Below are 25,697 nucleotides of genomic sequence, written 5' to 3'. Positions count from 1 at the left end.
GGCAGACTTTTTCATGAAGAAAGAACTCCGAAGGACCGTCTCACCTTTAGACAAGTTCAGCAATCATTTCTTGGTGGGTCCTGCATGTCCAGTTCATATAGCATAAAATCAAGCAGCCCAGGAAAGAGCAGATTCTTGCCCAAATGACTAATAAGCTCTGTAAGGAACCTCTTTGATGCTCAGCATACTCTTGAAGTAGATTGGTGCTCCTGGAGCTTATGTGTCTCATGTCATGGAAAGTCCTAAGTTCTTTTTTCTTTTTTTTTTTCTTTATTTTTACTGAGCTCTACATTTTTCTCTGCTCCCCTCACTGCCTCTCCCCTACCACTTTCAACCCTCCTCAAAGGTCCCCATGCTCCCAATTTACTCATAAGATCTTGTCTTTTTCTACTTCCCATGTAGATTAGATCTATGTAAGCCTCTCTTAGTGTCCTCATTGCTGTCTAAGTTCTCTGGGATTGTACGCTGTTTTTGTTTGTTTGTTTGTTTGTTTTTGCTTTATGTTTAAAAACCACCTATGAGTGAGTACATGTGATAATTGTCTTTCTGCGTCTGGGTTATCTAACTCAAAATAATGTTTTCTAGCTCCATCCATTTTCCTGCAAAATTCAAGATGTCATCATTTTTTTCTGCTGTGTAGTACTCCAATGCGTAAATGTACCACATTTTTCTTATCCATTCTTTGGTGTAGGGGCATTTAGGTTGTTTCCAGGTTCTGGCTATGAGAAGCAAAGCTGCTATGAACATAGTTGAGCACATGTCCTTGTAGCATGATTGAGCATCCTTTGGGTATATACCCAAAAGTGGTATTGCTGGGTCTTGAGGAAGGTTGTTTCCTAATTTTGTGAGAAATCACCACACTGACATCCAAATGGGCTGTACCAGCTTGCATTCCCACCAACAATGCAGAAGTGTTCCCTTTTTCCCCACAACCTCTCCAGCATAAATTGACACCAGTGTTTTTGATCTTGATCATTCTTACAAGTGTAAGACGGAATCTCAGAGTTGTTTTGATTTGCATTTCTCTGATGACTAAGGGTGTTGGACATTTCCTTAAGTGTCTTTCGGCCATTTTAGATTCTTCTGTTGAGAGTTCTCTGTTTAGGTCTGTACTCCATTTTTTTAAAATTGGATTATGTGTTCTTTTGGTGACCAATTTCTTGAGTTCTTTGTGTCTTTTGGAGATCAGACCTCTGTCTGATGTGGGATTAGTGAAGATCTTTCCCCATTCTATAGGCTGTCATTTTAAATGTCATATGCTGTAGGTCTTTGAAAGGTTTGATGATTATCTCTTTAAATGAAATATATCTCTGTACATCTAGAAAACCTAACTAACATGACTACAAACTTGACTATTCTAGATGATCGTTTATTAACCTGTATTTCTTAACTATACATTGCATTTTTAAATGAGCTGCACAAACAAAATACCTTAATCAAGAGCAGAAATACATAAGATTGACATAAAATTTGTATCACTAGACCAAGATCCATACCAATGCAAATCTCTATAGTATATCTCCCTTTAAATGTAAACAAACATTTATAAACAATATTTGGGAATTTGAATGTAGTTCTCTCCAAACTGCTTCCTGCTTTTTGTTGGATGATGTATTTTGGGGGGTGTTTACGGCAACCTTTTATGGGTCTTGGTCATTCAAACCACATTAGTCTGGAAACAATATATAGGTTCTCATCCTCTCTGAAAACAAAAGTAGAACCTCTTTTCCAATATTCTTAGACTCAAATTTTGAAATCAAGATACCTTTAAAGTATGTATGTTTATCTTAGCAGTCGATACAATGAAATGTTTCTCTGTACTTAGTCCCTTCACAGTCAAAAATTGAAAGAAAAAAATCCAGATTCTCTATGTATTTTCCCTCTTTATGTGGCTTATTTTTCTTACTCTATTACTTTTTCTACAAGTTTACTCTGTCTCTTTAAAGACTTTGTTGTTTGATTTTTTAATGATTTACTTTTTTATAACTCTATGTACTCTTTTTCTTCTCTCTCACAAGCCTCCATACATCTTTCCAACACTGTGACCTATTTAGAAGCCTTTTTAAAAATCTGAATCTGTCTTTATTGCATATTTGTAATTATTTTCTGACCAGAAGCACCCCCCCCCTTTGTTTAAATGCTAAGTAGGCATAGCTAGGGTCCAGGCTACTTTGCTTTTGATTCTGCCCAGTCCAACATGGTGGAGATCCATTCACTGCCTCTGACATTGCTGGGTGGGAGCCACACTCACCACCTCAATTCTGGTAACCAGTTGGCTCATGCTGCCACCAAGTAACTTGCAGCACACTGCCCACAAACCCCATTCAAGTGCTCGGCCTCCTGAAAGAGCCAGAGTTCATGCTGGCAGCACAAACCAGAAAGCCGCCATCTCAAAACCACATGGTTTTTTCCTGCTACCGCTAAATCAGGAACACCTCTTTTAAAGGAGCTATAGCATGTCACCAGCAAAGAGAGCAAGAAGCTGCATTAAACTCTCTCTCTCTCTCTCTCTCTCTCTCTCTCTCTCTCTCTCTGTCTCTCTCTCTGTCTCTCTCTCTCTCTGTCTCTCTCTCTCTCTCTCTCTGTGTGTGTGTGTGTCTGTGTGTAGAATTCCTTCCCAAACTCTTTCAGGTTTTAAGTGGATTTAGTTGGCCACATGGCCCCAATTTGCTTGTTTGTTCCCAACTGCCCAAACCACAAAATAGTCGCTCAGAAACTATATTATTTAAATCACTGCTTGGCCAATCACTAAGTGTATTGTTAGCTAGCTCTTATATCTTTGGTTAACCCATTTCTATTATTTTATATTTTACCACTAGGCTTGTGGCCTACTGGCAAGGTTCCAGCTGGCAGCTTGCATCTTTCTCCTCTGGTGGCTCCATCACACCAGATCATCATAGAACATTGTCTATAATTTTTTATTGTGTCATTTTTGCAGAGTTTCCTAAGGTGTCCAGCAGACCAGGCATAGTGGTGCATGCATGTCTTTAAACCCAACACTTGGGAGTTCAAGGCCAACCTTGGCTAACCACATCTTAAAACAAACAGAAACAGGAATGTCTGGATCCTTCTGTAAGAATTTTTATCAGGTGAACACTGTGCTGCCCAACCTAGCACATCCCCTCTCTGGTGCATGGTGTCTAAAAGTCATGAAACCTGTTAAAGATGACTTGAGGTCCTTACTAGCTATGAGTTTTCATTAGTTAGACGGATCGGTCACTCAGGCAAAGACAGAAAGAGACAGCAAAGTTCAAAGGAAGCCTCTTAAAAATCATCATGATAAAATGTAGTGGCTAAATGTGGACAACATTGACAGCATGCTTTACTGCGAGTCAGTGAGCATCCTACAGACCCACATGCCAGCCAGCCCTGTGACACACACGTCGGTCAGAGTGCTTTCATCTATTCTGGGAGATGTGGTGGTTTCTTCCACTTCACCGGCTTTGCTTAGCATGAGATAGACTAAGATTCAATCACACAACTGGGTAACTGAGCGCCAGCCAGCCTGACGGCACATGGCATCATTTTTCCTGGATCTGTAAAGAATTTGTTCGTTACCGTAAAAAGAAAAGAAGGAAATGTGGTCATCCTCTCCTCTGTTGCCATCTGCTACCCTGTCACCATGCTGCTATGTGCCGCCACCCCTTGGTTCCAGCACCAGATCACAATTGTTTTTGCTTGAAAAGATACTTTAGAAAGGTCAGGACTCTCTTAGAGAGGGTGTGTCTCAGCTGGCAGAGTGCTCAAAGCCCTGGATTCCACCCTCAACACAGAGGAAGCTGTGGGTGATGCACACCTGTAATCTCAATACTCAGGGAGGTGGAGGGAGGAGGATCAGGATTTCAAGGTCATCTTTGGGTGCCTAGTGTGCATCTGAGGCTAGCCTGAGCTACATAAGATCCTGACTTAATAAAAACAAAAGCTAAACACTTTTTCTATCTCTTTTTTAAAATGTTTATTTATTTATTTGTTATGTATACAATAGTCTATCTGTGTGTATGCCTGCTGGCCAGAAGAGGGCACCAGACCTTATTACAGATGGTTGTGAGCCACCATGTGGTTGCTGGGAATTGAACTCAGGACCTTTGGAAGAGCAGGCAATGCTCTTAACCACTGAGCCATCTCTCCAGCCCCAAAAGCTAAACACTTTTGACAGTAACTAAGCTATTCTAACACACGTGTCGCCGACACTGCACAGTTGATGTGACAATGGCAAAGACGCCACGATCAGACCCTGAATAGAGAAGTCTCTCAGAGCTGTCACCTGCCAGACAGAAATTCATGATGCTTCACTGATCTCAAACACGATCTGACTCGGGCACCTGATGAAGGAATGAAGAAGGTGTCAGTTATTCTAAGACAGGAATGGCATGCTGAACTGGGTAGGGAGGGCTACAGCTGTGTTTCCAAGGCGACTCGGAGCCCCTCCCCACTCTTGAGCCTCCACATCTCCCACCATGAAGAGGTACTGGGTGAACCACCTGTCCCCCTGCGGTCTGAACAGCAGCACTTAGAGTCGGGATGGCTGGGGGTGAAGGGCAGTCACAGAGCAGTAAGTTCCTGGCAGGCAGGGGCAGCCTGTAGGTTTGTTTGTTTTTGTTTTTGTTTTTTTTTTTTTTTTTTTTTTTTTTTTTTTTTTTTTTTTTTTTTTTTTTTTTTTTTTTTGGCGATAATTCTCTTTTGGGGACTTAGAATCCAGTTCCCAAATAGTCACACGGAGACTTATTCTCAGTCTTAGCTTGGCTTATTTTCAGTCAGCTTTTCTAAAATTAAATTTACCTTTTGCCTCTAAGCTCTTACATTTCTCTATCTCTGTGTATCTTTTCTTTCCTTCTTATTCTGTGCCTGGCTGGGTGGCTAGGCAATTGACTCCCAGCATCCTCCTCTTCTCCTTTTCTTGTATCTTCCTCTTCTTTTCTGTCTCATTTATTCTCTCTGCCTGTCAGCCCTGCCTATCCCTCTCTCCTACCTTGCTATTGGCATTTCAGCTCTTTGTTAAACCAATCAGGTGTTTTAGTCAGGCACAATAGGACAGCTTTACAGAGTTGAACAAATGAAACATAAAAAATGCACATCTTTGCATCATTCAACAAATATTCCACAGCATAAGCAAATGTAACACATCTTAAACTAATATTCCACAACAGCAGCCACCAAGGCCTGGAGTCCATCTTCAGGATGTTTCCTGCCCTTAGTCATTCTTCTATTGAATAAGAGCCTGTCTTAATCACTGTACCATTGCTGTGAAGAAGCGCCAGGGCCATGACAACTTTTATAAAAGAGAACATTTAATTGGAGGCTGCGTAAAGTTTCAGAGGTTTAGTCTATGGTCATCACGGCAGAGAGCATGGTGGCAGACAGGTGTGATGCTGGAGAAGTAATTGAGAGATACAAAACCCGGTCCATAGCAGAGAGGGGAGAGAGGGAGAGAGAGAGGGGGAGAGAGGGAGGGAGGGAGGGAGGGAGGGAGGGAAGGAGGGAGGGAGGGAGGGAGAGAGAGAGAGAGTTGATTCTTTTTGGCACACCAGGGCCATTACACAGCTCGATGCTGACTGTGTTGGAGCTCTGGGACATTTCACTACTTGGATCCAGCCCAGCAAGTAGCCCAGCCTGGGGTAATCACTGGCCATCTCCCTGGGGAGAAGACAGGATTGTCTCTAGGCAAACATAGCTAGACAGCGTGAGCACTCTGGCAGCATGATATTAGCATGATAATAGAAGTGGCACTACTATTTGGAGTTTGCTTCTTTCACCGCGAGTTAACTAAGTCATTGGTTAGCTTGTTAATAAGCATTTCTGTGAGAATGAAATAGAACAAAGTGTTTCCAATCACCATGGAAACCGTAAAGGGATACTAAAATAGGTCCCCGCTGCTTTTCTGTTGCTGTTATAAAGCACCATGACCCAAAGCAACTTATGGAAGGAAGATCTTGCTTTGGCATATGATTCCAGAGGGATAAGAGTCCCTCATGGTGGGGAAGTGTGGCGGCAAGCATCGGGCATGGCGGCAGGAACTGGAAGCTGAGGGATCACTTCCTCCAGGAAAATGGCATCTCCTAGACTTTCCCAAACAATGCCATAACTGAGGACCAAGTGTTCAAATGCCTGAGCCCATGGGGACATTCAAACCACCACAGGGAAGAGGAGGGGGAAAGCTGTTGACGACGAAGGGTGTGCTTATTACTTGGCTTTCAATCTTAGAAGGAGTCCAAAAATGTAGCTCACTCCACCTTCCTAGACCAGGATGGAGCGGGGAGGACTTTGGACTTTCCACAGGGCAGGGAACCCTGACTGCCCCTCAGACTGGAGGGGGGGGGGGGGGGGGGGGGGGGGGGGGGGGGGGGGGGGGGGGGGGGGGGGGGGAGGGAAATGGGAGGCGGGGAGGAGGCGGAATTTTTTTTCAATAAAAAATTATATTTTAAAAAAAAATGTAGCTCACTGCAAACAGAGAGGGAAATGTGTGGATAGCTTAAGGGCTTGTCCCCACTGCAGAAGGCACTATTACCCCATTTTGCAGATGGAAATATGGAAGCTTGAAGACCTCAGAGCTTCACTGGGTCATGGGTGCCATGATACCTTTTGGATTTGTGAGGGAAATTTCTGATGGTTCTTTTCTCCTTCCCTTCTCTAAAACCTTTCTGCTTTTGTACCCAGATCAGCATTCTGGGGAAGAGAAACAACTGATGAGTGCTTGCTGTGGCCCCTGGGCTTACTTCTTTAGCCACATTGTTTTACTTCATCCTCAGGGCAACCATTCAAGATGGGGTGTACATTGGCAGAAAGCTCCAGAAACTGTTACAGATGAAGAAATTACACCGAGTGTAGGGGATGGGTTGCCAGTAAATAGCCGACCCAAGACACGTGTGTGTGTGTGTGTGTGTGTGTGTGTGTGTGTGTGTGTGTGTGTCTGTATGTGCATGAGAATGTATATTCTTGTCCCGTGTGTGGGGGCACACCTGTGTGTGCATGCCTGTAAAGGCTATTCCTCGGTTGCTGTCTTCCTTGTTCTTTGAGTCAGGGTCTCTCTTGGGGTCATGAGGCTTTCCCATTTGGCTAGGCTGGCTGGCCCACAAACCCCAATTATTCCCCTGTCTCCACCTCCAGTGCTGGGATTACAAGCATGGGCCACCATCCTCAGCTTTTTCATGGGTTTAGAGGATTAAATTCGGGTCCTCATGCTTCAATGGCAAGTACTTGATTATACCATCCGAGCTGTCTCCCCTGCCAATGCTAGCTCCAGCGCTTACTCTCTTACCCCGGTGTCATCCAGAAACTAAAGCAGGTGGAAGTCAGACCCTGGCCTCCGAGCCTTGCCCAGACTTCCTACATCTGAATATAGCCTTGACCTTGCCTAGCATGCTCATTCTTAGAAAAATGAGCTTACCCACTAACGCTTGGCTCTTGGGCGTAGCCAAAGATGGAGTGAATGGCTGGCTATTCAAAGGATCCATTTGTGGCATAAATGGAGGTGGTTTGTAATGTACTCTGAACTCTCTGCCTCTAGTTTCCTTCTTCCCAGTTTCCTCCTATATCAGAGTCAGTTCAAAAGTGACAGTGTTTCTGAGAGGCACAAGCAGGAGCTGACCCTCAGGAAGGCCGTCCCTCCCTGCCTCCTGGGAATACCTCTCATTTTCAGGCTACTCCAAGGCCCCAAGAAACCTGCCTTGGTTTGAAGCTATGGAAATAATCAGCACTGTTCTTCCTACTGGACATCAAGCCTCATTGGCCTCTGTGCTGGCTGGTTTTATGTTTACTAGACACAGGCTAATGTCATTTGAGAGGAAGGGACCTCAACTGAGAAGCTTCCATAAGATGGGGCTCTTGGCAAGCCTATAGGGCACTTTCTTAATTAGTGATTGATGGCAGGGGGCTCAGCCCATTATGGGTGGTGCTATCCCTGGGCTGGTAGTCCTGGGTGCTCTAAGAAAGCCGGTTGAGCAAGACATGAGGAACAAGCCCGTAAGCAGCATCCTCCATGGTCTCCGCATCGACTCCTGCCTCCAGGATCCTGCCCTCAGTGCTTTGATGATGAACTGTTCTATGGAACTGTGAGAGAAATAATCCCCTTTTCCCCTACCTCATTTTTTGTTTCAGCGCAGCAATAGAAACCCTAAGACAGTCTCTTAAATACCACCTTTCCTTGCTGTATTTTCAAACCCTCGCCTGTTCTATTTTTGCTTCCCTTGCTGGTTGAGCTCTGCAGCAGGCGATTCCAGCACAAAGGGTCCTAATTAATTTCCCCTGCCTTTAAATATATATTTTTCAAAATATGCCTTTGAAAAGGACATTTTAAAAAAAAATCTCAAGACTCCCGAGGTGGATTCCAACACACCTTTTGCTCTTCTCCACTTGGAATGCAGCCTGCCTCTCAGAGCCTGCTGGGTGACCTGGCTGTGACCTGGTGTTTGCAGCTGGGTAGAGCTCATGCTTCCTCCAGGATGGACAGCCTCCTCCATCCATCTCTGGGCCACACACTGCCCTGCATGAAAGAGTCTGAGGGCCCAGGGAGAAGAGGCCTGGCAGAGTGAGGAGGAAAGAGGGGCTTTGAGAGCCGTGTCTCGAAAGCAGACCAGGGGCCATTGGAAAAACCATTATGGTGAATTCCTTTGCCCTGAGTCTTTGCTGCAGAGTCAAACAAACCATGTGTGGTGACTTATCCTCATTCTGGCTGCAGTGATCTTCCTTGGAGTGCCTGTGTCCTTGCAAGGTCACCGGGAGTCTGAGTTTAGGACCCGGTTTGATGGCGATGCTTCTGTCATCTGGTATATGGGCTTATCCTGTGGGGACGATTCTGCCTTTGAGCTTCTAGCTGAAGAGAGGTGGTTTTGAATAGCAGATGTTTTTGGAAAAACACATACAAAAAAGTTCTCTTCTTTCCACTCTGCCAGGCGCAGGCTCCAGTCCCTGGAATCTACCTACAGCAAAGTTGGGAAGGGCTCCAACATGTGAATTCAGCCTACTGGATACAGAGCCCCAGACCTGGAACCCCACCATTAACTCTTGCCACTGTAGGATGTGGATGCTACCCCAGTGAGAAGCAGGCCACTGTTAGTGAGGTTGCGAGTGGCAGTGACCAGGAGCCATCTCCTCTCTTCTTCTCTCTCCTATGCCTTCTCTACATCCCTCTGCTCTTTCCTCCCCTGTCCTGCCTGGCTCCCTCCTCATCCCACATCTCAGCTGTTCTCGCCCTTCCCAGGTCTCTCCTCTCCTCTTCTGCCATCTTGCTCTCCCTGGTTTCCAGGAGCAGCACCCAGCCTCTTTCCTCAGGACAGTGCTCCCAGCAGCACTACAGGCCCGCTGTTAGAATTTTCTGAGCTGTCTGGGCATACTCTTCAGCTGTACCTAGAGAGCAAGTGTTATGTTGATCTCTGCCCTGGGACTGGGTGTCCTGCTCGTCCTGGGAGGAGCTCTCTCTCCTCTCTGGTGGAGAAAGGGTGGATATGACTGATAAATGCATTTTCTTTTTTTTTTCTTCTTCTAAGACAGGGTTTCTTTGTGTAGCCCCAGCCCAGGCTTGTTTTGAATTTAGAGATCCGCCTGACTCTGTTTCCAGAGTGCTGGGATTAAAGGCGTGTGTCACCACACCCGGCTGTGTTTTCTTTTTATATAGGCAGACATTGAGGATGACAGAGGACAACTGTTTGGTCCTCCAGACTTGGACCTCCAGAACCCTGCTTTAGCACCAAGTATACCAGTTATTTTATAGTTCTTGTTACTGTAGCAGAACACCAGACTCAAGGAAAGACAGGTTTGTTTTCAGAGGGCTTCAGTCCATTAGGGCGGGAAGGCAGGGAAGGCAGCTTCATTCATGGTGGCCGGAGCACGTGCCTGAGGCTGCTCATATCATGGTGGACCAGAAGCAGAGGGAAGGGGCAACAGAGAGAGGACACCCAGAGGACACGTGTGACATTTAAGGACTCATCTCCAGGCAATCACCTCACCAACTAGGCCACCCCAACGTTTCCAGAACATCCCAAACTGTCCCCAAGCAGCTGGCGACCAAGCAGTCAAGATGTGAACCTACAGGGGACATTTCAGATTCAGATCACAGCACCTGAAAAGAGCTCCAGTCTAGAAGGGGAGAGGAGGGAGGGAGGCAGAGGAGGGGTAGGGAGAGCAGAGAGGTGGCAGAGGAGGGGAGAGAGGAGCAGGAGGGAGGCAGAGGAGGGGTGGGGAGAGCAGAGGGAAGACAGAAGAGGGGAGGTTAGAGCAGGAGGGAGACTGGGGAGGGTCAGGAAGAGTAAGAGGGAAACAGGAAGAGGGAGGATGTTCCTGGTCACTGCCCCTACACCCTCACAAGCTGGCTAACAATGATTCACATTTGGCCAGGGCTAGAGCCTACATAGGAGAGGCTAAAGTCAGCATGCAGATCACATACCCTAATGCCCAGCTCCAGGGGTGATTTGGACCTGGTCCCACAGAGATTGCTTACTTGGAGCTCTTTCTGCTGAGGTTGCTGCCTTGGGTCTTCTCTAGCAGAGGTCGCTGGCTCAGGCCTGCTCCAGTGGAGGTCACTAGATCTGGCCTGCTACCTCAGAGGTTGCTAATTCTCATCCAGTCTGACAGAGGTCTCTGGTCCGGGCTGCTCCCTCAGAGGTGGCTCCCTTGTACCTGCTCCTGTGGAGTTCGCTGCCTCAGTCCTGCTCTGGCAGAGGTCGCTGGCTCAGGCCTGTTTCCATAGATGTCCCCGGCCTGTGCCCACTCCTCCCACAGAGGTTCCTGGCTTGGACCCAGTCCTGTAAAGGTCTCTGTCTCCGGCCTATTCCCTCAGCAGTTGCTCCCTTGTACCTGCTCCTGTGTAGTTCACTGCCTCTTAATGGCTTTTTTGTATTTTATGTTCATTGGTGTTTTGCCTGCTTGTATGTCTATATGAGGGTGTCAGATCCCCTGGAAGTGGAGTTATAGGCAGTTTTGAACTAATACGTGGGTACTTGGAATTGAACCCTGGTCTTTTGGAAGAGCAGCCTGTATCACAATTAATAAAAACCCAGAGACAGATAAAGGTCAGAAAAACAAAACAGTCAACCACTGGTTCTTACTTCTACCTCAATCAGAAATAGAGATCCTGCCTCCAGAAATCTCAGAATGAGACTGTGTTTGAGAGCTGTCTCCTCCTGTCTTGTATTCCTCTCTAGGGCTGGGATTAACGGCGTGCACCACTACTGCATGGCTTTTACGGCAAACTAGTGTGGCTCCTGGGATTAAAGGTGTGCGCCACCACTGCCTAGTCTGTAAAGCCGACCAGTGGGGACTGTTTTACTCTCTGATCTTCAGGCAAGCTTTGTTTATTAAAATACAAATGAAATGTGACAGTGCTCCTAACCAACCCCCCTGCTTCAAACTCCCAGGTGGGCTACAGGCACACATAACCACACCCTATCTACCGCTGGAACGTTGTTGAGATGAGCCTTGCGGGTTGACCTGTGGTCAGTGCCAATGCGGAGCGTGCCTTTCCCATCCCTTTACATGGAGATCCTCTGGGCCCTGGCTTTAGGTTGGCTGGTCCAAAGCTGTGATTTTTATGTTAAAAAAAAAAAAGATTGTGGTTTAAAAAGATGGCTTAGCAGTTAAGAGCACTCACTGTTCTTGCAGAGAACCTGAGTCGGTTCCCAGCGGGTGACTCACAACTCTCAGGACTGGAATTCCAGGCATTTGATATCCTCTTCTGGCCTCCATGGACGCCTGCCCACCTGTATACACACACACACACACACACACACACACACACACACACACACACATACACACATACACCCCTAATTAAAAATAAAATGAATATTTAAAAAGGTTGAGTATTGGCATTTTCTTTTTGTGTGTGTGTTTTATTGAAAATAGATTCTTCTCTCGTACAGTGCGTCTTGATGACAGTTTCCCCTCCCTCCACTCCATCCAGCTCCCCCACCTCTCCCCTCTCCCAGGTCCACTCCCCACTCCATCTCCCTTCAGAAAGGAGCAGGCCTCCGAGAGACAACGCCCAAACACAACAAAACAAACATACTAAGACAAGGCAAAAACCTCCTATGGAGTCTGGACAAGGTAACCCAACAGGAGAAAGCACATCCCAAGATCAAGCCAGAGAGCCAGAGACACACCCGCTCCCACAGTTAGGAGTCCCACAAAAACAACAAGCTGGCAGCTACAACATGTACTCAGAGGCCCTAGTGCAGACCCACGTAGGCCCGTGCTTGCCACTCTGGTCTCTGTGAGGCTATAGGCACCCTGGTATAGCCATAAAGTCATAGGCTCTGCGCTCCTGGTGCCCTCCACCCCCTCTGACTCCTACAACTTTCTGCCTCCTCTTCCTCAGGACTCCCTAAGGTCCAGGGGGGGGGGGAAACAATGCGGACCCCGTTTAGAGTCTTTCTGAGTAATGTCTGACTGGGTCTCTGCATCTGCCCCCATCTGTCGCCATAGGAAGCCTCGCAGATGCCGACTGGACGAAGCTCTGATCTATGAGTACAGCAGAATATCTTTAGCAATCACTTTATTGATTTTTTTCTTAGTTGGGTTCTAGATAGATCTCTGAGCTATCTATTCATTCTCCAGTTCCTGGCCTTCCAAACAGTGTCTGGACACGGGCTGTCTCTCCAGGTGAGGGCCTAGAGTTAAATCAGAGATGGGTCAGCCACTCCCACAAGCTCTGTTCCACCACAGCCCCAGTATATCTAGCAGGCAGGACAGATTGGAGGTCAACAGTTTTGTGACTGGGTAGGTGTCCCCGTTTTTCTTTTAGTAGCCTGCACAGTACCTCCTGCACCAAAGAGACCAGAGCCTAGGGGTGAAGGCTCCATACAGGAACCAGCTCAACCTCTCCACATCCAATGAGTTGTGTGGATGGCACTGTCCTCGGCAATGGGGCCCCAGGGTGCTGACATTTCCATACCAGTTCAATTTAACATTTAAAGTCAGTCCTTACCAGCAACGTAGTTGTAAAATCATCTATTTTGAACACCCTTATGTTTTAAATTGAATATTTGACTCACCTACACCTAGAGTATCTCTCTGACTTGTTTGATCTTATATTTATTATTTTTAACTAATCATTTTTTACTTTTCCCACACATTTTATTGCCATTCTTTTTGCCTTTTTTAAAAATTAATATTTGTTTTCCATTATTCCATCTCCTCCCTTAGCATATCAGGCTTTTAAAAATCTTTTATTGCTTGACAATCTCATACCCTTCTATAATGGATCATATCAGATTCCTACCTCTCTAGGGACCACCCTAGACTCCATGTTGTAAGTTCTTAGACAACGCAGATATCGTGGAACTTTTTTGCTCCATTTCCTCCTCATCCTCTTGTGTTATTAACACCATCCACTTTAGTCTTACATATATTTTCAACTTCACGTTACATGACTTGAAAAGCTGATATATTTGTTTATGCTTACACATTTAACCCTCTGTTGTTCATTTCTACCTACATTTCCTTCCTTCTTCATCTCACATAATTTTACTTTTGCTGGAGAACTCATTTTAGTGTTTATACAAAGGCAGATTGGCGGTTGTAGAATTTTCTTGGTTCTTTTCTGCTTGAAAGTGATTTCATTTTGGTCAAACTCTCAGAAGATGTTTTTGCTTGCTATAGAATTCTACTTGTCAAGAATTTTTGTTTCAGAAGCTTGAAGATACTATTTTATTGTTTCCTAGATTTCTTTTTTTTTTCCTTTGTGCTTCTGAAGAAATATATCTTTCAACACCAGAGTCTAGAATATTCACTTTGTCTTTGGTTACACAGATTTACTGTGGTGTTTCTGGGTGGGACTCACTTTCTGTTAAACACACTTGGACTTTATAACATCTTTAGCTTGATGCTGTGTAGTTGGTGGGAAATTCTTATTCATTATTTTTGCATCTCTTAAGGTATCACTTCCCCATTCTTTTCTTCTTCCAAGATTCCAATTTCATGCATATTTGGACTTTTCACCATTGCCATATGTTTCTCATTCTTTTTTAAAAGTACAATGTAACGAGCCTTATTCAGTTTTACCAACCTGCTGTTCAGTTGTTTGTTATTTTTGTGAATGACAGTTTCAGCTATTTGAGGTCTATTTGTTTTTTATAGAGTGAGTTCTTGTGTAAAACCAAATGCTTTGCTTTATCTATCTATGAGAATATTTATTGCAATGACTTAAAAGTCATTATCTCATGACCCTAACATCTAGGTCACCTGTGTCTTTGGTCCTCCCGCTGTTTTTCCAGGAACCTGTAACTTTGATATGCCTAGCCCTTTTTGTTTTATTTTTTTTAATTGAATCATGAAGAGTGCATATTAAATTTGGGGGAGGTCTTGGAAGATGTCGTTGTCTTCATACGATCCACCCTGCTTGCCGGAATCAAGCAGTGTAATTCTGCCCATTCCCCCACCCGCTGTCAGGAAGCTGATTCCAAGCTCATCTGAGACTCTCCTTGCTCTCCTCTGAGCAATCTCCTCTCCCACAGGGTAACCCTCCTGAGGTTCCAATTGTAGGGAGTATCTCCTGGATCCTTCATCCTCTGGAAATCCTAAATTGAAATTTTGTCTCCCAAAGGCCATGGGCAGTTTGGGGGATACCTTTATTTAGCTTCTTAGCCTCTCACCCACATGGCTAAGAACTGGAAATACCTCCAGGAGAAGATGATCATGGGTCACTCCCTTCTCCCTTCTGCCACTCTGTTGACTCTTGCCCCCTCCAACTGCCTTAGAAGCCTAAAACGGTCTATCTTTACTCTGTGTGGCAGCCTCTGGCTCCTCCGCAACTTTGTGGTGACCTCTGCCTGCAACCTGCACAGTGTCCTGGGGGAAAGTGATGGCCAAGATTGGGGACCTTTCAAAGAGCTTTTCTCCCCTTCCCTAATCTTGGCCCTTCGAACAGTGGCTACCATGGCAACCCTACAAGTCATGAGTGAGAATGTTAAAAATAAGTTGGGCATTGTCCTTAGTCCCAGAACTCAGGGGGCAGAGGCAGGCAGATCTCTGTGAGTTTGAGGCCAGCCTGGTCTACAGAGCGAGTTCCTAGACAACCAGAACTAGACAGGGAAATTCGGTATCAAAAATAAAAAAGGAAACTAAAATGGATCATGTACCTTTGAATCAGCATAACTCTCAGGTCTGACATCAGCCACCTCATCTAGCCACATGCAGAATCAAAACTCTTGACCGCTAAGATATTAAGAATTTTTAAAGTAATAGAACCTATTATTTTCCCTAATCCCTTTAGTGGGTCTGTGAGGGATTAATAGTTAAGTCCCAAGTGGTTTTGTGCTTTTTGCTGAGCGGTCTTGAGCCTGTATCCCAATGATTGTTTAACAAACGAGCAAAATCTATGCATGTATTTCCTTCCCTTACTTATGTGTTCACATGTATGCGCATATGTGGGTGGGCACATTTGTTTCGGTTTATAGAGACAGGGTCCCACTGTGTAGACCAGGCTGGCCTAGAACTCACGAAGATCTACCTGCCTCTGCCTCCCGAGTCAGGATTAAAGGTGTGCGCCACCACACCTGGTTCACATTTGTACTTTTTAAAACAGTAGTTCTAAGCTTTATCTTTTCTGAATCGCATCCAATAGAGATTGGTTTTCCTCTTTTGCATATTAAAATTTACTCAACCAAGAAATGAAATAGATTGTTCTTTACTTGCTAACTAGTGACATTTTAATTCTTCTGGCTTGAAATCTAATCACCGTGCATGCTTCTTCTCTTCTTATTTGTGTGTTCGTGTGTGTGCATCTGTGGGCTGATATGCACATGTGTGCACATGTAAGGGGGCAGAGTTGATATTAGGCGCTTCGATTTCCTGAGACTGTACCTGTACTGTGTTATTGTTGTTTGTTTTCTTGCTTGCTTTTTGAGAAATTATTAAGATAGAGTGACCAGGCAAACTCCAGGAATCCTGCCATCTCTGCCTTCCTGGCTCTGAGGTCACAAATGCCCCTCATCACAGCCAGCTACTTTTACATGGGTGCTGAGAATCTGAACTCAGGTCCTAGGCTTGCCCAGCAAGCACTTTGCTGGTAGACTGAGCCATTACCCCAGCCCCACATACTCCTTCCTTTAAATCATTATCTTTTAAAGCCAGAGCTTCTTCCTGAATCTTCCACAGGACTCCCCTAAGGTCTGCGTATGCGGTGGGTACTCTAAGGTAGCCTGCTGAGTTGATTTATGTCACGTTACAGTTGTTCATAGGCAGAGGCTCCCAGCCTGACCCTGGCTCTCAACTGTTGCATCAGACTCTATTTTAAAAAGGAAATGAAAATAATAAATCAAATTCTAGTGCCAAAAGGAACCCACTGGAATGGACGCGGAATGCAACAGGAATTCAGCAAAACTCTTACTCGGTATTTATTCTGCTCTGTCTTATAGTTAGGCCCATCTGGGTGTCAGTAAGATAGATAAAAAACTACCCCTTGTTATCCCACTAACCACCCTCCCCCAAACAGAACTAAAGCAGAGTGACATCCTGTGACAGTTGATGAGACCAATTATGTTCTAAAATGACAGGCATGTAAGCCGAAGTCATAGGAGAAACTGATCAAGATTCCGGAGGTAGTGGTGGGGAACTCCACTTGCACTCTTGGTCATACAGCCAACTTCAAAATATCTCTAAGCCAGGCGGGAAGAATTACAGATGTTTTGGAGCAAATTATTGGCGAGCTTGTCAAAATCCGGAGAAGGATGACTTCCTTTGTCTGCATCCCGGGAGGCCACAACACCAAGCAGAGCACAGTGCAGCCCTCGCCTGGGAACACCCAGCAGAACCCAATGCGTCCCTTGCCTGGGCCTTCCAGAGTTTGGAGACTGTAATTTTAAGTCATTTAAAAGGTCTAACTACAACTTCTGTTACTTGTTGACTCTGTAAAGATCGCCAAGCTTCTCTCTCAAGTGCACGTCTGTTCCCAACTCGGAAGTGGGAGTCCAGGGCGGGGTCAAAATTGTCAATACTGATGCCGGTAGTGGTGGCGCACGCCGGTAGGATTTGCTGAAGGAGGCAGAGGCAGGAGGATCACGAGTTCGAGGCCAGCCTGGGCTACACATTTAAAAAAAAAAAAGAAAAAAAATTGTCACTACTGTTTACAGAGTAGGTTGCTAAGCAGTCACTTGCTAGATAGAAAAGAGAGGCGGTGTGGGCGGTGTGTGGGGAGGTGCCCAGATGGTAAAATGCTTGCGTTGCACAAGGGCCTGGACTAGAACCCATGTATAAGCAGTCAGGTGTGATGATGTATGTCTGCGATTCCAGCACTGGGAAGGCAGAGACAAGGTAGATCCCTGGGCCTCACTGGCCAGTTAGCCAAACCAGGCAGCGAGGGACCCTGTCTCTTGCACATGCCCACTCAAAGTTTAACTTAAGTTTATCTTTCCTGAGATTTGTGTGCACGTGAACACATACATAGAGCAAAATGCATCCCTCTAAATTGGACCACGCAGGAGTTTTAACAAATACTTACGAAAAATATGAAACCCAAGGTATAAAACAATTCTTTTTTAACTGTAAACTTTTCTTTATCTTTTACTTGTGTGGTGGGGAGCAGACATGCATGCAGCAGTATCCGGGTGCAGAGGCCAGAGCAGGATGTCGGATGTCTTCCTCTATTACACTCCCCCTCAGGACCTTCACAAAGGGTCCACCACTGTTTAGCTCGGCTGGGTGGCCTGAAAGCTCTGGGGACCTGTCTGCCTCCAATGTTGGATTACAGTCACACACAACCACACTTGGCTTTTTACACGGCTGCTTGGGATTCAAACTCAGGTCCTTAGGCTTGCAAGGCAGGAGCGCTTCCCCACTGACCAGAACAATTCTTCACCCTCCTTGCTTATGATGTGCTCTGATCTGTCAGTCCTGAAGCCCACCATGGCCTGCATGTGGAGGTCACAAGATAATTTGCAGGAGTCAATTCCTTGCTCTCACTGTGTGGGTTCTGGGGGTTGGATTGAGGTTGCAGGACTTCACAGCAGTGCCTTTACCCACTGCCCCCTCACCAGTCCAAGATCATTTTCTAATTGCCATGTATCTTTCATAAATACTTTTTGGAACCCACTAGTGATTTGTTTTGGTGGAAATTGAAATCATGAACCCACTTTTTAAATGTGAATGTGTTATATTTGAGTTTCTAATGTCAGTTTTAATTTCTGTTTTGCTCAAATTTCACAAAACTCTCAAGAGAAATAACAAAATAACAAAACCATAGATAATGACATTATTCCTTCATAAACTCATGCAATTACATCCTTTAGCAGCTAGGTGGCTAGGTGTGATAGGGCGTGCTTGCCACCCTAGCACTTAGGTAGCAGAGCAGGAGTGGCAGGAGTTCAAGGTTATCCCTGGCTATATACCAAGTTCTAGGCTAGCCTGGTTACAGGAGACACCGTCATAAATCCAACGAAGCCCATGACCAGAGTCCGTGCAGTGGCTCAGCAGAAAAACGCACTTTCTGTGAAAGCCTGGAAATCTGGGTTTAATCCCTGGAACCCACAGTAGACAGAGATACCTGAGTCCCAAAGGTTGTGCTCTGACCTCGACGTGAACTTTGTAACTGGAGGTTTCTCTCCTGCCCACCAATTTCCAAATAACTACTCTGAGGCTTCATATTAATTACAAATTGTTTGGTGATGACTCGGGCTTCTTCTGGCTAGCTTTGCATATAAATAACCCATTTCTAATCATCTGTGTATAGCCACATGTCCCATGGCTTACCAGTAATGTTCTGGCTGGCATCTTACTCCTCCAGTGGCTGCTGGTGCCTCCTGACTCTGCCTTCTTGCCCCCTATCTCTCTGCTTGGATTTCCTGCTATATCCTCTCTGGCTATTGGCCAGATCAGCTTCTTTATTAACCAATGGTAACAAGACATATTCACAGCATACAGAGGGCATCCCACATCAGGCTCCCACTGATCTCCACCCCTAGCAGCTGACTGTTGACTATAACACAACATTGCATTCTCGGGATAAACTCTGCTTTTATCTGGTGTCTTAGCCCTTAAAACATTGTTAGTTATGCTTTTTATATTTTGCAAGGATTGCTGAGTATGCATTCTCATTAATTTGTCACCTTTGGCACATGGCTAGGAGCAGTCATTTCCACAGCTGACTTCCAGGTTAGTTCCAAACAGATCACCTTTCCCGTGTCTGCCCCACTGCTGGGGCATCTCCCTGGAACCCTGAAGTCAACAACCAGGTGTATTTCTGAGGCTGGATTTTTCAACTGTAAAATGAAATTTTCTATAGTAATTATTAATGTTATTAATTAAAGTGATAACCTAACCATAAGTTTGCTGGGAAATTAAATGTCAATACATTAATAGGAAGCACACTGTGGGCAGCTAAAATGCTCCAAATATTTATATGTATTATTAATATTTCATACACTAAAAATTCACTGCTCTCTCTGTTCTTCTTGCCATTCACAAATGTGTGAACACATGTGGATGTGTTAGCAGGTAAGGGAGGGAGGGACTGCTCTGGCATTGGAAGGGTATTATTAAAATTTAATTTAATTTTTATGGTGTGGAAGTCTTGCCTATATATATGTCTGTGTATCACATGCATGCCTGGTGTCCAGGGAGACCAGAAATGAGCATTGGATCCCTTAGGTTTAGAGTTACAAACCATTTTGAGCCTTCCTGTGGGTGCTGGGAATCAAAGCTAGGGCCTCTGGAAGAGCAGCCCTTGCTTTCAGCTGCTGAGAAATCTTTCCAGCCCAGAGGATGATGGAAATGCTTTGAACATTATGCACAGTTAATTTCCACTGCCAGCCCAGCTGCAGGACATGGGATCTAGAGACCAGGAGTGTCACCTCTGGAGTTCAGAGCTCAGGTAGCAAGGCTGCTGCAGGAGTCTCAAACCTGTCCCCAACACTGGGTTCTAAGAACACTGGTGAGCCCAGAGTCAACGTTTTGAAAGGACTTTGGATGATTCTGGAACGCTGGCCTGTAATGTTCTGTGACATTTGATTTGGGGTTTAGCGATCCTGTACCATTTTATACCCACTGTATTCTGAGAGCTGGACTTGTCATGTGTGATACTGAAAACCCAGCCCCAAAGAAACCCATCTGGTTGCAGTCATTCGGCTGCCAGAACAGGGTGATAGTGACTGCATAATTTCAGAAATTTGTTCCAGAAGAATTTTGTATGAGTCTGAAAGTCAGTTGTACGAAATGTGTATTATAATTCTCTGCACACCTTGGCCTCTAGATCATTCTTTATAGACATATATTTCTGATCGTTTGATCAAAAGAATATCATGTGCTTAAGAAGGCTGGATTTTGTGCTTCCTCATCTTGGCTGAGAAGACTCTTATGCGATCTGGAACGTGGCAGGAGGACTGTTATCTAAGTCCAGAATGCTGGCCCATGAGCATCTTGTGTGACTCAGATCCCTTGACCTACACTAACCCAGGGCTCAGCCCTGTAGCCAGCGTGACTATGACCCAGGTCTGGAACACTGCCCGCAACAACGTGGGGTGCTTTCCATTCAGACTGCCAGTCCGCCTCAGCATACCAGTGGCCACAGGGTGACTTTTCACGCCTGCTCTTTCTTGAACTCTTGATTACAGATCACTTGTTGGTGGCTGTGCCCTCGACTGCCAGAAATAAAAACCAAATTTCTCAACCGTTTCTTGCAACTGTGTCTGTGCTTGTTGGAAAGTCCTGGCCACACATCAGGTTATCGGGCAGCGGAACATTCATGACATAATCTTGTTTTCGAAGTAGGCAGGCTAGGTAGCTCTCAAACTCCCAGTTTTCCCTTCTCCGCCTCCTGATTGCTACAGTTACAGGCAGGTGCCACTCATCACTCCTGGCTCTCACTGTATTTTTATTGGCCCAATGTCTGAACGTTGGAATATTTTGCAACACAAGATTCTCTTTAGCAAGGCTCTAGTGTTAGATAATGTTCCTCCAGGCCAAGATTCATAAATGATTTTCACAAGACAGGATTCCAAATTATAAACACCAATAAACCAATGACATGTAAGCAAAAGTGACGGGTCATCTTCCATAAAATATCTACCCAGAGCAGTGGTTCTCAGCCCTCCTCATGCGGCGACCCTTTCCTAGAGTTCCTCATGCTGTGGTGACCCCCCAACCATAAAGTTAGCTCCGCTAAAAAAGAGTTACAGTTATTTCATAACTGTAGTCTTGCTTCTGTTATAAATTATAATGTCAATATCTGTATTTTCTGATGTTTACCAATAGCCTTAGGTAACCCCTGTAAAAGGAGGTTATTGGGAGGTGTGACTTTGTTGGAGTGGCCATGGCCTTGTTGGAGGAAGGGTGTCACTGAGAGGGTGGGCTTTGAGGTTTCCTATGTTCAGAAAACTGCCCAATGTCTCAGTTGACTTCCTGTTGCTTGCAGGATGTAGGACTCTCAACTAGTTGTTCAGCACCACGTCTGCCCGCACACGGCCATGCTACCCGCCTGATGATAATGGAATGAACTTATGAACTTCCGAAACTGTAAGTGAGCCACCACGATTCGATGTTATGCGTTGCTGAGGCCATGGTGTTTCTTCACAGCAATAAAAACCCTAAGACAGAATTGAACCTGTGTCTTCTGAATGAGAAGCCAGGGCTCTTAACTGTTGCACCATATCTCCAGACCCTGTAACATTTTTTTATAAGAACAGCTGAGTTTACCAAAAGAAGTAAAATTGTGGAAAATACTACCAGTCTTTTGTAGTTTTGGAAACTGCTTGAAATGTGTCTTTAATAGTAGAGAACTAAACCCTCCTGCCTGCTTTGGAAGCTAATCTATTGTGATGTGCTGGTTGTGGTATATTGAGAAACTCGGGCTTCCATAGATAGTAATCGGGGAGGGGGAGTTTTGTTTAGCTTTTTGCTTTTAGGAAGCTGGTGATTGACCCCAGGGCAATGTGTACATCAAACACATGTTCTACCACTAAGCTCCATTCCTGACCCCGGGAAGATTATTTTAGAGGTTGTTTTGTTTTGAGACAGCATTTTTCTGTGTAGCCCTGGCTGTCCTGGAACTCACTCTGTAAACCAAGCTTTCCTGGAACTCACAGAGATCCGCCTACCTCTGCCTCCCAAGTGTTGGGATTAAAGGTGTGCGCCACCACTGACCATTGTGAAGATTCTATTTTTTTAATTAGTGTGTGTGTGTATGTATGTGCACGCATGCTCGTGTGGTGCACACATGTGGGTGCAGATGCATTACCCGTGCGTGTGTGCGTGTGCCCACATGAAGAGGACAGAAGTCAATGTTGAGTGGTTTTGTTTTGCTTTGTTTTGTTTTAATGATTTCTCGAAATCTCTATTTTGTTGAGATAGGCTCTCTCACTGAACCTGGAGCTCACCGTTTTCACTTGGCCAGCCTAATCTATGCACTTGTCCCCATCACCCAACATAGAAGTTCCATAGGGACTAGAGATTTGAACTCAGATCCTCATGATTGCATGGTAAGCAATTTCCCCATGGAGCCATGTCTCCAGCCCTGCTCTAGAAGTCTTTAAAGATGACTGTGGATACTCTGTGCATGCCAAAGCTCAGTAGTGACTGGATCTTAGACATTAGCCGTAACATAAAGTCTGGGAGGATGTTCTTTCCAAACAGTTACATTAAGATCTGTTTGTCAACCTCACACTTTACATGGATCTCTGCCTGCTTGTGGTTTCTAAACTTCACATATTGATCATTTAGAAAATATCGGTTCACTGAGTCTTGTAGACCTTCCAAACGTTGACATGCATCATTACAGAATTTTTTTTAAAAAAATTCCTTGACATCACAACCCATCACACAGTATCGGAAAGCTGTTGGTCTCATAGCAGCAAATATAAAGTTTTCCCAGCTCTTAATTTGCCCCTGAAATACTGCATTTTGTAGTTGGCAAAAATGTTGTCAGCTATTTTCTTTGGAGTGTGGGCTCATTGAATTTATTTTCAAGACAGTATCTGCCAAAATACCCAACTCAGAATAACTATACTTTGCCTTCCCAGTAAAACATGATTCCATAAAAGAACAGAATGTCTAGCTTATCTTCCCAACCAAACAGTCCATATGAGGCTCTCCTTCTCCGGAAGACAACTCTGGTAGCTTTGCATGCAACAGAACATAGCTTCTTCAAACGTGGGTCGGAGACGTAGCTTGGCTGGCTTGGAACTCACAGAGATCCTCCTACCTCTGGCTCTTGAGTGCTGGGATTAAAGGCCTGCAGCATTCTGCCCAGCGATGGTCAAATTTTTAATTAAGTTATTTTTACTGCTTCTGTGGGGGCATCTTTAAATAAAACTGGGTGGTTGCATGAGACAGTGGTAGAAACCCTATCAATTCTGCCAGCCAGCACTTCTGGTGACGCTGCCTTTTTCCCGCTAAGCCACCAGCTGTGTTCCTGATCTTTGCATCTTCACCTAAGAAAAAGTGGAGGGGGGAGAATAATGCCTTTGGTGTTTTACAAAAATACCCATGACTTTTTAGGTACCCTGGAAAACCTCGGTAACCCCCAGCATTCAGTAGCCAGCTGTTTGAAAATCATTGATCCGTTTACACTTTTATAACTAAGTCCCATTTCATGATTTAAGGTTCACATTCTGCCTGAACAACGGATCCTCTTTGTCAATATGGGTATGCATTGATTTTTTAAAATTGCATTCATTTGTTTGCTTTATATGTGTGTGTGTTTGGGTACACATGTGCTATATCACATGTGTGGAGGTCAGAGGACAACATGTGGGAAGTAAGTTCTCTCCTTCCACTGTGTGGGTCCTGAGGGTTGAACTTTGCTTGTCAGACATGGCAGCAAGTGACCTTTCCCTGGCCTATGAGGTCACTTCCTGGCACTGGGTAGAAGATCTCAAATAATACAAATCTCACCCTCCCACATCAAGCTGACCTACTCTTGGCCCCTTCATTTCCAAGCTCAAGCAGCCCCCACTGCCTCTGAACTGCCTTCAGATCCCTTGGCTACCCTCCGCACCAAGGAATTCTGGGGGATACTTGTTATGTGTGTATCTCCACTCCACTCCCGATCATCATTCCAGCCTCGGCTTTCTCACGGGCATCATGGACCCTCCAAGGGGAAGCCACGTCTTTCCAGACTTCTGTAACGTTCAGAGTCCCATGCCAGAGAGCATTTAGGCCAAGCTGTGCTACCAGCTCCACACTGCTAGACTCCTTCTGGCCCGCACTACCCGTCCACTCCATCCACAGGGACAGATGCTCATTTGACCCCCAGCCATTTGAGGCTCCCTCTCAATAGCAGGCTTCACAGATACAAACGGGATAGCCATAGAAACTGGGCATTGCCTCTTAAAGGTCAATGGCCGCCTCTGGTCACATTTTATAGGTCAATACAGATCCTATGAGCAGTGATGTGCTTTGCTACCAGGGGCCAAAGAGGAAGAAAAGGTTTTTTTCAGTGCATTATGGTGTGTGTTGGGGTTGGAGGCATTTGCAGATCATATCCTGCATGTGGTCAGAGGACAGTTTAAAGGAATCAGTTCTTCCTTCCACCATGCGGGTTCTGGGCCTTAAAGCGGGGTCATCAGGCTTGGCAGCAAGCACTTCCGGCTGATGAGCCACCCCTGCAGCCCCATTACTACTGGGACAGAGTGCACGACAAAGCAACTTCAGGAAGGAAGGGCTCATTTTGGCTCACAGTTCCCAGGAGCACAGTCCATCATGGCGAGGACAGGATTCAAGGCTGCTGGTCACGTTGCTCCCACACTTGGAAAATAGGATAATGAATGTGGGCGCTTGACTTGCTTTCTCCTCTTTATTCAACTGTGAAATGCTACTGCCCACATTTGGGGTGGGTTTCCCTCCTTGATTAGACCCATTTAGATAATCCCTCTCACGTATGCCCAGAGACTTGTTTCTGTGGCTATTCTAAACGTCATCAAGTTGACGATCAAGATGAACCGTCACAAGCAGGACCTTATTTAGCTCAGGCTGTGTGGAACTCACTCTGTAGGTGTCTGTATTTGCTTTCGATTGCTGTGATAAAACACCATGACCTTAAGCAACCTGGGGAGGAAAGGGGTTATTTCTCCTTACAAGTCTCACCTCACACTCCATCACAGGGGGAAGTCTGGGCAGGAAGTGGAGGCAGGAACTGAAGCCACAGCCTTGGAGGAATGATGTCTACTGGCTTGCTCTCCAAGGCTCACTCCATCTTGCTTTCTCATGGAGCGCAGGACCAGGGGTGGCACCGCACACAGTGTGCTAGATACTCACACATCAATCAGCAAGAAGAAAATGGCCCACAGACATGCCCACTGGCCAGCCTGATGGAGGCCATTCCCCACTTGAGGTTTCCTCTCCTCAGATGTCCCTAGCTTGTGTCAAATCGACAAAAACCTAATGAGCACAGTGGCCAAGGATGACTGTCTTAGTCAGGGTTTCTATTACAACAATAAACTACTGTGAACAAAGCAACCTGGGGAGGAAAGGGTTCAGCTTTACTCTTCCACATCACTGTTCATCATCAAAGGAAGTCAGGACAGGAACTGACACAGAGCAGGAGGCAGGAGCTGATGCAGAGGCCATGGAGGGGTGCTGCTTGCCGGCTTGCTCCTTATGTCCCGCTCAGTCTGTTTTCTTATAGAACCCAGCACCACCAGCTCAGGGATAGATCCACACACAATGAGCTGGACCCCCTCACATCAATCACTCATAAAGAAAGTGCCTACAGCCCGATTTTACAAAAGCATTTCTTTCTTTTCTTTTTGTTTCTTTTTTTTTTTCTTCTAAAATAGTGT

Source organism: Alexandromys fortis, unplaced genomic scaffold (genome assembly GCF_014885135.2).
Source record: "Alexandromys fortis isolate MF-2015 unplaced genomic scaffold, M_Fortis_MF-2015_v1.1 scaffold_70, whole genome shotgun sequence".
NCBI classification, from domain to species: Eukaryota; Metazoa; Chordata; class Mammalia; order Rodentia; family Cricetidae; genus Alexandromys; species Alexandromys fortis.
Note: the sequence above shows the minus strand (reverse complement) of the source record.